Source organism: Pelodiscus sinensis, chromosome 2 (genome assembly GCF_052426305.1).
Source record: "Pelodiscus sinensis isolate ZL-2025 chromosome 2, ASM5242630v1, whole genome shotgun sequence".
NCBI classification, from domain to species: domain Eukaryota; kingdom Metazoa; phylum Chordata; order Testudines; family Trionychidae; genus Pelodiscus; species Pelodiscus sinensis.
The window spans coordinates 128,398,546-128,413,933 of NC_143053.1; the positions used below are offsets into that span (position 1 = coordinate 128,398,546).

The window sequence follows — 15,388 nt, forward strand, 5'->3', positions numbered from 1 at the left end:
TTGGCCTTAATGAGTGCAGAGGCAGGCTGGAGGTGGGGGCAGATCTGGCCAGGAGAGAGGGTGAGGGGCTTGGCAGACGTGTGTGTGTGAAGGGGATGGGAGTACGGGCATGAGAGGGATGCCGAAGCATTGTTTCCTAATGCTCCCATTGACTGCAATTTGGCCAATGGGAGCAGTGGGGAAAGCCTCCAGGCAGTTCTTTTGGGGGCTTTCTCTCCACACCAGCAGGAAGATGGTGCTAGTGCTCCAGCCTGTAGGAGCGGGACATGGATGGGACTCAGACCCACAAATCCAGGCTCTGGAGGCTGATGTCTTATCCTTTAGGCCACCCTGCCCCCCACCTTCAGCCCACACCCGCATCCAGCGGGGCTAAATCGTCAGATTAATCATGGTCTTCAAGTGAGCACTCAGCATTGCCCCAATACCAGCCTGTTGCTTTCTCTTAAAAGTGCCACTCAGGTTTTAGCCAAGCAGCACCAGTTACAAGCAAGCTTTTCCTCTCGTGCCGCTGTTTAGACAGTGAAGCCATCAGAGGGACACCATGCCTGCTCAAAGGAAACCAGCTCAGATGTTTTGCTGCTGTTTTATTGAATGTTCTTCCCCCGTTTACAAGCAGACGTCAGCAGGTGCTGGGGCAGTGCCAAGGTGGAGCTTGTGTGCGGGCCCAACACATGTATAGGGAAAGAAGAGGCTCTGGGGCTCAGGCTTGGCTTTACTTCATCTGCATCAGATGTTCTAACATGTGTAAGAAGAATCACCATGGCAGCTGGCGCTGGCAGTTTGGATCCCTCCCCCCCACATGGCAGCTGCTACCCATCCTATGCAGGACACCTCAGGCCCACTCCAATCCCACCCCACCCCCACTGCCAGAGCAAACGGCCTGCCCCAAGTCCTGCCAGGCCAACCCAACCCCCACTTCTCCTCATGGGAGCCTACACCCAAAGTGAATTATGGCCCATCCTCTGCCATGCTCCCCTGTCACACTGAGCCACACCGATATTTATAGTTTGGGTGCTTCAGCAGGCACCGTCCCTTCTCACCAGCAAACCAATAAAAGGTAAGTCCCAGGACACGCAGCAGTTTGATGTCAGCGGACGGTCTTTGCACAGTCTGTCCCATGAGGCAGGGTTGGGAACGAGGAGAGGGTGGAGTTACATTGGTCCAATCAGCCCGAACTGGGGCAAGCAGGGCCTGCTTGCACTGGCCTTCACCAATCTGTACATAGTCCCCTGATAACGGGTCCATCTTTGTGCTCCTCTTGGTCAGGCTCAGAGGGGCTCAGATTACTTCAGTGGCAGGGCCTTGGGTTGGAAGCAGCCTGAGTTTGAACATAAGGAAACAGTAAGGTTGTGTTTTACCTTCTCTTGCTAATCTCTATCAGCAGTTGTACATGTTATAAGGTTCTGCTAATTTGGCCTCTACTAAAAGGTTATTTTTGTGTGGACATCAAAATGTTGATTTTGTCTCAGTGCTGTTTACTGTGATGAGAAAACACCAGGCATAGCCTGTCCATGCATTTTTTTCCAGACTTTTAATGATTTTCCTATTTTATTCAAGTTCTCTTTCTACTTGATTTTTTGCTTCGACCTATCTTTTTTTAAAATAACACTTAGTTTAAAAGATTTGATACATTATTTGTATCCATTAAATCAAAAACATTTGTAATGTCTACAGTTATTCCTCATTTGGAAGTTGTGCATTTGATTTCTCCTTCCTAAGTGAAGTACTTTATCCTTCACTGATTTTCATCTTGAATTCAAATGTGTTGAAATTTCAAATTTTAATTCTATCCTCCAAAATGCTTGTAACTCTTCTCAGCTTTGTGTCACTTGTACATTTTATAATTATACTCTCGAGTCATTAACATACTGAAGATTATCAGACCTATGACTGACCCTGCAGGACCCCACTAGATGTATCATCCCAGTTTGACAGTGAACCACTGATAATTACTCTTGAATATGTTCTTTGAAAGTGATTAAATTTGTCAAAATTTGACCCATAATTATGACACACATGAAATACAAATGGCAATTTGCACACAAAAAAAATGTCCCCTTGCAAAATAGAAAAGGTTAACTGACATTAATTGAATATTAGTAAAATACTAATATAGAGGGAAAATAGTCCGTTAGTACAATTTCAAGGTCTGTGCAAAACCTCTTTTCTCTCATACCCTCTTACATTTATTTTGTGAGCTTGAACACACAATAAACAAACCACTCATACAAAACCCTTCCCTATGCAGAGCAAGAGATATTGACAAAACTGATTTATTTCTAAACTTTATTTTATTATTTCAGATACTTTTTTTGGCTCCCTGATCTTGGAACAATTTGATATTCTGTGACAGCATGGAGAATTACTGGTGCTGTATACAACATGTTCTTCATTGTAAGTCCAACAGACAATTGACCTTGGGTTTCAGAGGTCTTTTTTGATGGTCTTGAAACTATTGATTAGCACTGTCATTTATTAGAGAGGGAAATAGGCATATTGTATGTGGTCCTGATCCCACACTGGTGTAGACCAGGAGTAACAAAATTAAAATGAGTAGAGTTACAGCAGATCCAAACTAGTCTGTAATCATAGGGTATGTCTACACTACCCCGCTAGTTCGAACTAGCGGGGTAATGTATGCATACCGCACTTGCTAATGAAGCCCGGGATTTGAATTTCCCGGGCTTCATTAGCATAAGCGGGGAGCCGCCATTTTTAAATCCCCGCTGCTTCGAACCCCGTGTAGCGCGGCTACACGGGGCTCGAACTAGGTAGTTCGGACTAGGGTCCTATTCCGAACTACCGGTACTCCTCGTGAAACGAGGTGTACCGGTAGTTCGGAATAGGCACCCTAGTCCGAACTACCTAGTTCGAGCCCCGTGTAGCCGCGCTACACGGGGTTCGAAGCAGCGGGGATTTAAAAATGGCGGCTCCCCGCTTATGCTAATGAAGCCCGGGAAATTCAAATCCCGGGCTTCATTAGCAAGTGCGGTATGCATACATTACCCCGCTAGTTCGAACTAGCGGGGTAGTGTAGACATACCCATAGTTAGTCCCACTGTCTCCCAACATAGTTTGTTCCTGACTATAGGTAGACTATTATTTAATGAAGTGTAACCAGCATTTTGTTATTGTGATGGACTGTGCTGGGCCTGGGCACTGCTGAGGGCATCCGCTTAGGGCAAATTTCTCAAAACCAGGGCTGCTTACAGCCCTAGTCTGGAGACCTTTCCCAAATAGGCCACAAACCAGTCACTCTGAGCATTCCAGCTGCCAATCTGGCCAGCAGGAATCCTCACGAGCAAAACCCTTCAGACATCTCAGCTCTCCCTGTGCCACAATTAGCCACGGGCCTCACACACAGGTGAGGTGTTATAAAACCCAATCTCACCAACTCTGAACCCAATCTCACCAACTCCTGGTCCCAGAGAACCAGCCACAGATTCCCAGTCAATTTATACTTTAGATCTTACCCACAAGAGCACGCTCGGCCAATTCTTTAGAACCTAAAATCTAAAGGTTTATTATTAAAAGAAAGAAAAGGTTGAGAGTAAAGTTATTAAGGGGAATACATTACATTCACCAGACACCAAGTTCTTGATGCAGGCTCTTAGCAGAGATGTTACAAACTGCTATCTTAAAAGTCTCTGATGTACATCCTATGTCAGAATTGGTCAGCCATCCTTCCCGGCTCTCTGTCCCTCACAAGGCTGCATCTGGGATCAGTTTCAGAATTGAAGACAAGATGGAGTCCTCTTCATGGCATTTTATATCCATTCCTGGTGTCTTCCAAGCTGGAGCGGGTCACATGGTCAAGTGTCCTGTCTGTGTTTCACATGCTGGCAGCCATTATGCCCCGATTGGTTGCAGGTTTCCTGATGCATTCCTCAGATATGTATTGTCCACCTAGAGAGCCATTGTCCTTGGGCCATGCTAATTAGCATAGTCATTGACTGAACAATCCTTCTTTACAACAGGCAGTCCAGGCCCACAGTTCTATCTTAGGCAGAGAACATTTATCTCTCTAACAACATGGATTCCTATTCCTTCCTGCATCATAGCATGACATAGTGTAAAAAATAGCAGGATCTGACCATCAGAGAGGGGAGTAAAAGTAAAACTCCTCTACAGAGAGACTTCCTTTCCTTTACCACAATTACTTGGAACCCTCTTCCTCCCTTGAGCAGATTGTGCTGCTGGATTTACCCTGAGGGAAAGAAAGGGGATAAGAAACATCTAGGAATCTGAGTGCAGAGTAACCATCATGGAAAGGTGGACAGCAATACAACAGTGCTGGTAGAGAAAAACTGCACAAAAAATGGGCTGCAGTTCAGAAACAGAAAGCTGCAGTAAAGAGACCCTGATCCCATTTAACAGGTCAGGAGAGGCTATCTCAAAGAGATATGTGTGTATGGTAGTGAGGAGGGAGCTGTGTTAAAAAGACAGACATTTTCTTACATCCAAGATAGTAATTGTATTTGGTTTAGCAAAGCATTTAGGCACAGTGCTTTGCTGTACTGAAGCAAATACCACCACCATCAGCATTCTTTAAGAGTTCCCATACAGAAACTTTTTTCAAACAACTTTGTCTCTTGTATTTACCATTGAAAGTCCCCAAACAGGGGAATCCATTGATGTCTGTTCAGAATACAACTAAAATACATTAACATAAGATTTGTCAAAACATTTAGCTATAGCAATGAGACAGCTCTCGACTTCTAAGTGAAATGAACAATTTACAGATGTAATTTTCGGGAGGTTTAATCAGAGCTTGCCTTTTTTTTCTTGAGAAAAAGCTGCAAGAGCAAATTATGCAAGAGTTTTCATGTGTCTGTTAGATTTCCATCTCTCCTGGGAGGCTTGTGCCTGTTTGGGCACCTCACCCACCCCCATAATGAAACAACTTTCCGAAATAAGAAAAAATGTCACTCTAGTGGGGGTGTTTAATATAACCTTTTAATTACTGGCTTTAAGGGACAGGAGGAGTGCTGGCCAGCACCTAGTGACTAAGGGGTTAAATTCAGATAGCCAGAAGAACCAACAGGAATGAGGTGCTGAAATTTGAATTGTATAAGATTCCTTGCCTGCTTTCTTCGAGTGAGAGAGAAAAACTAGGATTCGAGAGAGACAGAATGGTTTCAACTCAAGCAGGACTACCATTCCTCCAGGGAATTTGGGGCATGGAAGTGGACTGAACCAAGAAAAGATTGGAAGTAAGTAAAGGGAAAAAGTGAATCTAGTTGCAATCAGGGTGTTTTCTTTATTTTGTGGTTTTGTTTGTGCTTCTCTGTGTGGTTCTATGCCTCCCCTCCTTTGGTATATATGGTTGTGACTATTTTCTTCCACTATTTGATCTGAGGAAGTGGGTCTGGCCCACGAAAGCTCATCATCTAATAAACCATCTTGTTAGTCTTTAAAGTGCTACATTGTCCTGCATTTTGCTTCAGCCACCCCAGACTAACACGGCTACATTTCTATCACTCCCCTCCTCACTTACCATCTAAACATTTTCTCTTGTGTTTTAATTTGTTTTCCTTAGTTGCTCTGTAACATCTAGCAACCAAGTATGCGCTATCAAGAATATCTTTTGTTTTGTAATAAAAATCACTTTTTTAAGGTGATGATTTGATACTTGTATTCTGGGAAGTAACACAGGGGTCTGTCTGTGTATCTGCATGCTTCAGGCTCAGAGGACAGCTACTAGAGACTGCAGCTTATTCTTCTCTTTTCAAGCTCTCTTGTCACAGAAGAGCCTGGGGCACCCTGAGAGTGGGTTCAAGTGTTTTCCCTGGTTTTAGGGATAAAAATCATTTGATGGTAGCAGCTACCCCCCAAAAAATATGTGCAATATGGGAAAGTTTTTGTAATCAGTGCCTGTAGTTGCAATGTATATTTAAAGTCTTTGCGGGCCCCCACCTTCTGCACTCAGAGTGCCAGAGTGGGAAACAGCACTGACACTGACAAACTGCAAAGTACCCATATCTATGTTCTGATTCATTCATTTTAGAAAAAGATGGTCCTGCAAACCACTTGGGTGCTGAGAGTAGCTGCTATCTGACTTTTGGATTATTTAATGTTGAATCTTATTAATATATTTCATTATTTGCATACATATTTAACTTCTCTGTCACATTTTTCATTGTATATATATATATGCATGAGAAATATACTCCCTATCATAAGAGTAAGATGTCATCACAAGTCATTTCTGGATTTTGTCTAATAACAAACTCAGACCTGTACTGGTAAACTCTGCTTGCATCTTCAAAGTTACTGGTAAATTCTGACTTTTTATGAAAGCATAAAATTTCCCTTTAACGTTATTGGAGCTATGGTCATTTGATGAGAGTATTTGTCCATGTGGACCAAAAATGGAGACATAGGCACAATAAGTGGCCTTTGCAACCATGAGGCAAGACACAGCATATTAAAATGCATATGAAAAATGTGGTATTTGTGCATGCAGAGTGTGCATTTCCAAAGGCATGGTGATTGGTCTTGCATCAAAGAATCCAATCATAAGCTAAATGCCTGCATAAAATGTTGCATTCTAGTAGTGATATTTATACCTGGGTGAACACTACAAGAATGTTGGACAACTTGATTTGTGTCCCTTTCAGTATTTATTTATATTGAGTGACGGGAGGGATCACTTGATGATTACCTATTGTGTTTCCCATCACTAAGGAGGACACACACAGCACACGGGCCTGCACGCATGTTTAGGGCAGCAAACGTTCCCAGGCGAGCAAGGTGAGGAAGAGAACACTGAGCCTGGCACTGAGCACTCTCTCCAGCAAGTGGCATCTGCGGCTCACACACACCTCCCCTGACACCCTCCCCCCTCTCCTCTAGCAGGCAGGGATAAAAGTCCTCTCTCTGTGGGACACCCCACTGCAAGAGGGAAGATAAGCCACTCCGTCGTTGTCCTCCCCCCACCACCACCGCACACACAAGCTCCTAGCATGGCCGGCACCTTCCGATGCCTGTTTTCTTCTAAGGCATTGGGATGACAAGGCTCCCCTGGAACATCCATGCCCCTGCAGGAAAGTCCCTGCTGTCAAGGCCACAGATGACCTCACTTGAAGCACTTCGTGTTTATCTGAATGGAGACCTTTCAATGTCTGCTCACAGTAGACTAGGCTTCATGCACCCTGACTCCTGGGACGACTGCACTTGTCACTTTTATTCTAGACCAAGCTGTGAGTGAGACGTGTCCACCTCCCGTACCAATCTCCAGATGCCGTAAGACCCGCAGGTGCCAATGACTCCAGGAAGGCCTGCAGTGGGAACACGTTGCCTGCCTATATTCCCTGCAGTGATCTCTGGATGCTGACCTGGAGCTCTGTTGCTCCATCTGGCAGGAGATGTTGCAGCAAACCCAGAGCATATGCGCAGATTACACCGCCACTGTCAATCACCTGCTATCTGCCTTTAAGAGGTCCAGCAGCTGCCAACCCGCTCCTGCTGCTGCTCTTGTTTCAGCTACTGCTCCTGATCTTGCCCCTCCAGCTTCTCCCCCCAGCTTCCCTGTTGGTGCTGAGGGCCCCACACATAAAATGGTGGGATCAGCGGAGGCAGGCACCAGTACCAGCCCCATCTCTGAGCCTCTCTAAAGGTACTGCAGAAGCCCCTTATGAGGAGACCCAGAAGAGTATGTCACAGGTATCCTTGTCTGAAACTCTCCCTGAGGGCCTCCTGGATGTGCACAGCTGCTGATAGGATTGCTGCAAGGCAGCGGTACATGGCTGCTCAAAAGCCCTTGTGAGCAGCTTGGCCTCTGCCCTGCACCCTGATGGAACATTTCCCCCCATGTTCTTGCACAGGTTGTGTAGGACACAGCAGGCCAACACCGCAGGGTGGACAGTCCATCCACCAAGGACCAGGCAGGTGAGGAGACAGCCGAACCTTCCTTTCAGATGCCTGAAGGCACCCTCTACCATGATGCGGGCCCTGCTCATCCTGCCATTGAAACATCCTTTATGGGGTCCAGGTGTCCAGTGTATGGTTTTATTAGCCAGGGGAGCAAGAGGTAAGCTGCATCCCCCATGATGCACATGGGCATGTCCACATCCCTGATCCTGATGGTGTGATCAGGGAAAAATGTGCCAGATTGTATTTTCTGGAACAGGTTGGAGTTGCAGAAGACGCGGGCATCATGCGCTTTCCCTGACGACCTGATATTGATGTCAGTGAAGTGGCCTTGGTGGTCCACGAAGGCCTGCAGGATATTGAAAAGCACCCCTTCTAGTCAATGTAGTCAGTGGTTGGGGGCCCAGATGGGGATATGGGTGCCATCAATGCCCCCACCCCAGTTCCCTGCAAAGCCAGGAACAATGGGGTCCATGTCGCCCAGGATGATGACCCTGCACAGCAGGATGGTGCTGATGGCCCTCACCACCTGTCAGAGGATGCAAACAATGAATCACAGGGTTGCCAGATCCCTTGGAAGGTCCCCAAGGCCAACCCCATTTTCCCCACACCAGACCCAACCCCTACTTACTCCATCCCACAGCAGGGATTGTGAAGGTGGGACTGACAAACCTTCCAGGGAGGGAGCTTCTACCCCCCCTTCCTTATGGAGCCCCATTCCAGTAGTTCACCACCCTCCTAGAACAATCATCAGAGAGTCATAGCTGTACGAATGCGGCCCCAACAGTTGATCTCCCATGCAAAACTGGTTCCCAACAGAGCAGTAGCTGTCCTGCGTGGTGAGCTTCCAAAATGCAATGCAACTCACTTCTGGAGGGGGATAGCAGGTCACATGTGGGTGTCCCATCACCTGAAGGCAGGGGCAAGCCAATCAGACATGTCCAGAAAGGTATCCTTTTGCATGAGGAAGTTCTGGAGCCACTGTCAGTTGTCCCACCACTCCAGGACAATCTGGTTCCACCAGTTAGAACTGGTATCCCGTCACCACAAGTGGCAGTGCACAGTGTACAGGGGAGAGTGGGAGGGACTGTGCTGCATTAGCAGCATGTGGAGAGGGGAGAGGAGGTGCCCCATAGAGAGCTGTGGGTCCTGTTCCTGGTGTGCCACGAGGGAAGCCTGAAAAACTGAACAAGGGTCTAAGAGCTGGCGAGTGCTTTGCAGCAGTTCAGGATCCATTGCTGGGAGTGCTGTGGTGTCCACGAGGGCAACAAGAGCATGTGTTGAAGAAAGTTCGCTGTACCTCAAGGAGGTAGGCAAAGATGAAGAGCCTAAGACACAACTGTACAGGGAGGAGTCCCTTTAACCATGAGCCTCAAAGTACTGCTCAAAGTAATTCTGGGAGGCTTTAAATGAGATTCAATGTCCAATCAGTGTGCACACGCTATTTCAAAATAGCTCAATGTTATTTTGATGGGCATTTGTAGTGTGGATGGGCTATTTTGAAATAAACTATTTTGGAGTTTGTATTCCAAAATAGCTTATTCTGAAATAAGCATGTTGTATAGACTGTGAAGGGCTTGATAGAAGGGGAGAAAGGCAGCTCTGTAAAAAAAACCAAACAAACAAACCAGCAATGGCTCTCCCTCGTCAATTAAAAGCAGTGAGGCAGGGTGGCTATAAATCGATTAAGGGCCAGGTGAACTGACTTCAGCTGCCACAGAACATCTTTCAAAAAGCTTCCCAGTGCGGGAGAGAGAGGGGGAGAGAGCATGGGGAAGGAGTCTGGAGAGGAACTAACAACGGATAAGGAGACTCAGAAGAGCTGAGCAGAACAACACCAGCACTGCCAAAGGCTGCAGGTGGAGGTGAGAGGCTCCAATAGGGAGTATTTGGAAGCTTCCTTCCCCAGGTGGCCAGAAACTTCAGATAGTGGCTGAGGAGGACTGTTTACTCAGCCCCTACTGGCCAGGGGCATCTGCCCCAACACCCCTTAGTTTTGCCAAGGGACAAAAGCCAAATGCTAAAAAAAGGCAAGTGGGACTTGTACCATGGCCCCTAAACTGCGGAATACAGGTCAGAACAGGGATCTGGGAACCAGGAGTGGGACTGACCCTAACATAAGATGTACTCTCAGAGAAGCAGCTGATGATTCACTATTGCCAGCATAGCTCATCATGAAGCACTTTGAATGACTCTCAACTATCAAAATGGTTCCTGTATGATTCTTCCAGCCAGAAAAATTAGAGAAGCAATAAAGTTGTTTAGAACATTCTCACTTCACTACACACACACGACTTAGATGCACACAACATAATTTCATGCAATGGTGAATGTAGCCTTTTGATTTCTCTTACTGGTTGCTGTATTGAGGTTGATTGGATCATTTATCTAACCAATCTGGAGTCTATTTATGTGTTTAAATGAAGTTATCACTTGGATTGTCACCATTTCTCTCCAAAGGGGTGTTTACAATACTGGTTAAAAGCAGCAACCCTTCAACTAAACTAAGGAACCTTGCCAATCTGCAGAGAGCATTCTGGCTTTATGATGCAATCTGTAGCCTTTCATTTTCACCTAAGGGCCTGAAAATATAGTTGTCAAAACCTTTCTGCTGCAGGGGAATTTGGAAATTGAATGTATACAGTCAGTTAAATTCTAGCTTATGTTTAGTATCAGAGGGGTAGCCGTGTTAGTCGTGATGCATTTGACGAAGTGGGACTTTGCCCACGAAAGCTTATGCTCCAACACTTCAGTTAGTCTATAAGGTGCCACAGGACTCCTCGCTGCTTTAGCTTATGTTTAGTTCACAGAAACAGACCTCATAACTTTGCATTAACATAAAAAAAAAATCAACATTTTTGTCCTTTTCTTGCTAGGCGTTTGCTAACATTGGTAACCATTACTCATAGTGTAGGTAGTATATTGTATCAATGATTTATCTCATCAAGCATTGTTCTATGGTGTGTTGTTTATGTAACCTTATAGTTATTGTAAATGTCATAGCTCATGTTTTTCAGAAAGAGATATGTTGGCCTACTTTGTTTTCTTTGTTCCACTCCTGCATTGTTAAATCCTTTACCACACTTTGGAGTTCCTATTCCATGAAGACATTATGATGATCCTCAGAGTACCTAGGAACCTTGTTACCCCCTTCCTGAACTGTGAAGGAGTCAATCTTGTACTTAGCTGGGTGTCAGCTTCCTAATACTAGCAGCCTGTTAGCCACTCAAACATACTTCTTTAGACTATGCAAACCTTGTTTTTGTGTTGCTGGTTAACAATAGGTGCACCCCACTTCCTGAGTCTCTATGAAGTATTTGAGGGTATGTCTACACTACCCCGCTAGTTCGAACTAGCGGGGTAATGTATGCATACCGCACTTGCTAATGAAGCCCGGGATTTGAATTTCCCGGGCTTCATTAGCATAAGCGGGGAGCCGCCATTTTTAAATCCCCGCTGCTTCGAACCCCGTGCAGCGCGGCTACACGGGGCTCGAACTAGGTAGTTCGGACTAGGGTGCCTATTCCGAACTACCGGTACACCTCGTTTCACGAGGAGTAATGGTAGTTCGGAATAGGAACCTAGTCCGAACTACCTAGTTCGAGCCCCGTGTAGCCGCGCTTCACGGTGTTCGAAGCAGCGGGGATTTAAAAATGGTGGCTCCCCGCTTATGCTAATGAAGCCCGGGAAATTCAAATCCCGGGCTTCATTAGCAAGTGCAGTATGCATACATTACCCTCCTAGTTCGAACTAGGAGGGTGTCGTACCTCGGTGTTTTCGTACCTCGGTACCTTCGGTGGTCTGGACTGTCAGTGTCAGCGTCGTCTGGTCAGGGTTGTCCTGGCGCGCTCCTGACAGGACCTCTACTCCGTTGTTAAACTTTCGGCTGCGTGCGTAACAATCGGTGCTCCCTTTATCTACAGTGTTAGACCCCGTGCACTTGGGTCAACACAAGAGATCTCTGAGAGGCCCCGGAAACGACAGATGCAGGCAAGGTTTGAAATCAATCGAGCAGGTTTATTGTCAAATGCGAAGCTCTACCAGTTGGTAACAGAGATCAGTACAATGTTACACCACTGGGCACTATGGCCCGCGTTGACAAGGTACCAACACCGGGCAGGCCTATTGCCATATAACAAATATTAACAGCAGTTAGTCAAAGTTAAGCTACTGTGCACTCTGTAAGTTTAGGCAATGACACCTGCCGTTCAGGCGCCTAGTGCGCCCCCCCCCAAGGTCGGCCGGAGAGCACCCTCTGCGGTGTCCTTTTATAGACAGGTACAAACAACTTACATCATTTCTTTACGTACCAGGTTACCACCCTCTGTTGCCTAGTTACCACCCCTCACCTTATGGAAGGGGGGCTTACTTACTATCCTTCATGCTGTCAATTTCGACCCAGTCCTGAACCTAGGTCGGTATGTGCATTAGTTTTTAGGGAGTTTTTGTACCAAGACATTTCTATTAAGATGTTCCAATACTCCCCTTTGGCTCACAGTCTGTACCCAGTACCTTCCTGTGTCCTTCCATGCTCGACCTAACTTACACAATCACATAATTTATCAATAGGGCCTTTCTTGGCTCCTGTTACTGAACCAAAGTCTTGCTCACTAGATTGCAGGCCTGTTGCTGTTTTCATGTTATAGGCCTCTATTTAGGCCTGCTGACTCCATGTTACTGACCTCAACTTACTACAGAGGGTAGTGTAGACATACCCTAAGTCCCTTTGAGTCTCAACTCAAGAACAGCACTTAGCTTTCACTTTCTCCAGCATACATACTGGTGGGGACATATCCAGCTGCAGCACATGCGAGCAGGCTTTTTAGCTAGCTTCCGCAGGAGAGGGCTTTAGCTAGGGCACATCCCATTTCCTGAGGCAAACAAACCCCTGAGAGTAACACCAACATTTTACCATCTTGTGCTAAACAGAGAACTGCAAAACTTAAGCTCATAAAAGTTGCTCCCTCCCCTCAGTAGGGAAAGGTATATGCAATGGCTTTCTGTCCCAAGTATGACTCCCACACATGGTATATGGGCACAGTTGATACCCTGGCCCGTAGCCTCAAGTACTGTCTTCTACTATTTGGTACTGATACTGCATTCTTCTCTGCTTCTGCATATTCCATGATGACTAGGTCTCAGTGCTATGTAGTTGTTTGCAACAGGTTTGAAGACTTTGCACTTCTTGATGTTGAAAGCTCACCTCTTTGAATTACTATTCAGTGGTCCACAGAGTAGCAACTTACATTTTCAGCACCAACAATCTAACCAAATAATTGTTCTGTTCAGTCCACAATCATGAAATCACACTGGGCTCAGCACCGTCTTTCAAAATACATATGAACAGGGTTTTTAAATGTGACTCTAATGTATATTTTCATTACTTCACACTTGGTTAGCTGTGACTCCTTCTGTGCTGATGCGCCACCTACTTAAAACACTTACCCCTTCTGACAACATTAAGTCTCTTCTTCTTTCAGTTAAATGAGGAAGAAAACAAGAATCAGCTTTCTGAAAGTGACAGTTAGTACTCTGATTCTGGTGCACCCAAACTTCACTTCCATAATTTGTATCATTTTTTGTTTTTATTTGTATTTTTTTGCTGTGTTTTGTATAATATATTTCTTGGAGTTTTCACCATCCCCTCCACCCCCCACACATCTCTTACTTCCACAAGCCTTACACAGTAAATTGTTTTCTGATAAATAACATTTTTTTTCCTGACCCCTATATTTTCAGTGGACATTTTTGTTGAAATCTGAACATTTGTACGTTTTGAAGTATATACACCTGAAGACATAACCTAGTCATAACTCCAGTCATCTGAAGAAGTGGGCTGTGCCCATGAACGCTCATGATACCGTCTAAATGTTTTGTTAGTCTATAAAATGCTACCAGACCATTTGCTTTCTGTTTTTTCCTGGCAGAAAAACTCATGGCAAACTCTAACCTTTATGAAACATGGCTTTCCCTGAATTGATTTGATTTGAGTGGAAGAGACTGAAAACAGATAACTGTACTCTATGTTCATTTGGCATATGGCCCGTTTTCTTCTTGCAGTTTACAAGTGTCTAGCTTCTAAACAAGAGCTATTATTGAAGAGGTAATTAGGTAAATCTGTCTATTTGAGAACAGTATTATCTGAGGCAAAATTAAATATATACCAAAACACCAAGGGCTCAACATTTCTTGGCCCAAATATATAATTCCAAATCCTTTAGCCCAAGATCAGTGTCTGCGTCCCCCTCCCCCACACTCCAACTCTCTGCCCCTACCTGGATAAAAGTGAGTGAAGATGTGGGAGGGAGGATGGAGTGATCAGGGCAGGGTCTTGGGGAAGGGGCGGGAAGGAGACTGAGCAAGGGTGTTTGGGTTTGAGGTAGTAATTGCACTTAAATTAAAAAAGTGATCTCCAGCTTATAAAGGCTGGAGACCACTGACCTAAAGACAATAGAAGGAAATTAGCCTCATATGATCTTACCACTCTTTGATTTCTGAAGAGTCTGAAAGGAGTAGTTGCCTTCCACTGACAAAATGTTGTTTGTTCCTTCCCTTCTAAAGGATGAAAAAGGAATCCAGACATTTCCTGGCTTTTCCAGTTCCCGCAGATGTCCTTTGGAGTGAGAGATAAAAAACATTGAGTAAACTATGGGCCAAATTTTTAAATGTATTTAGGCACCTAAATATGAAGGTTGATACCTAGTGGCATTTTAAGAACATCTCCCAACTGCTGTTTCTAGAAATATTTAGAGATGTACCATCTAGTCCAAGCAAATTGGGCAAGGAGTTGCAGCCAAGCTGAGAACACCCTGTATATATCAACATTTCAAGATCTCAACATTCATCTGAACAGCAGCCAAATGTTGGGACCTCTACATGTTTCTAATGCTTTGTTTGCCATTTTGGATTTGGAATCAAGTAGACAACTTGTTACATTGCTTTGTATCATTGTACCTCATTGTTCATTTACAATACAATGAATAAGCTGCATTAAAATGAGCTAATCCTACATTCTGAGCTTTGTGATGCCATGTTTCTGTCTCACGGCTTAGCAGTCAGACACTTTAAATTCACTCCCACCTTTTATACAGCTAAAGCTATTGAACTGCAGCTAGAAGGAATCAATCTGTGGTCTTAGAAGAAAAACCCTTTAGTGAAACAAAAGGCACTGGGGATGCTGAAGATTATGGAGCATAGCACAAAGATTATTAGTAAAGGTAATGACTTTTAAGCAGGATGTTGATTGAACTGTACGGTGTAAAAACAATTGGGATTCTCTATATAATTGCCTAGTGACCCAGATGGAAAACTAGTTCCATTCCTTTCTATCAAGTAAAGGTCAGGATACAGTTGAAGCCTTTCAGAAATCTTGATTGACATTAAAGCAATATAGTTAATGTGATGAAAGCAAGAGCACTGGATTTAACAATGTAAACAAAGCAAATGCTGCCTAATAACATGACATCAGACAGAGCTGATCATAGCTCTTCATCACTATCCTTGCTGTTTCTAGATC

General features: G+C 44.9%; 2 long non-coding RNA genes and 1 other non-coding gene across 3 annotated transcripts; 1 reads left to right on the forward strand and 2 right to left on the reverse strand.

Annotated features, from left to right (window-relative positions):
• Nucleotides 1-427: 427 nt before the first annotated feature.
• On the reverse strand, nt 428-566 carry LOC112547776 (small nucleolar RNA SNORA76). The gene has a single exon (XR_003091589.3). It is a non-coding gene; the product is annotated as a small nucleolar RNA SNORA76 (small nucleolar RNA).
• A 3-nt stretch (nt 567-569) lies between these two features.
• On the reverse strand, nt 570-14,487 carry LOC142827204 (uncharacterized). The gene is made up of 3 exons (XR_012901754.2): nt 14,354-14,487; nt 1,041-1,318; nt 570-735 (listed from the first exon to the last, which is right to left on the reverse strand). It is a non-coding gene; the product is annotated as an uncharacterized LOC142827204 (long non-coding RNA).
• Nucleotides 5,026-14,883, forward strand: LOC112547761 (uncharacterized). Its single transcript, XR_003091571.3, has 3 exons — nt 5,026-5,213; nt 7,827-8,032; nt 14,434-14,883. It is a non-coding gene; the product is annotated as an uncharacterized LOC112547761 (long non-coding RNA).
• The last annotated feature ends 505 nt before the right edge of the window (nt 14,884-15,388 follow it).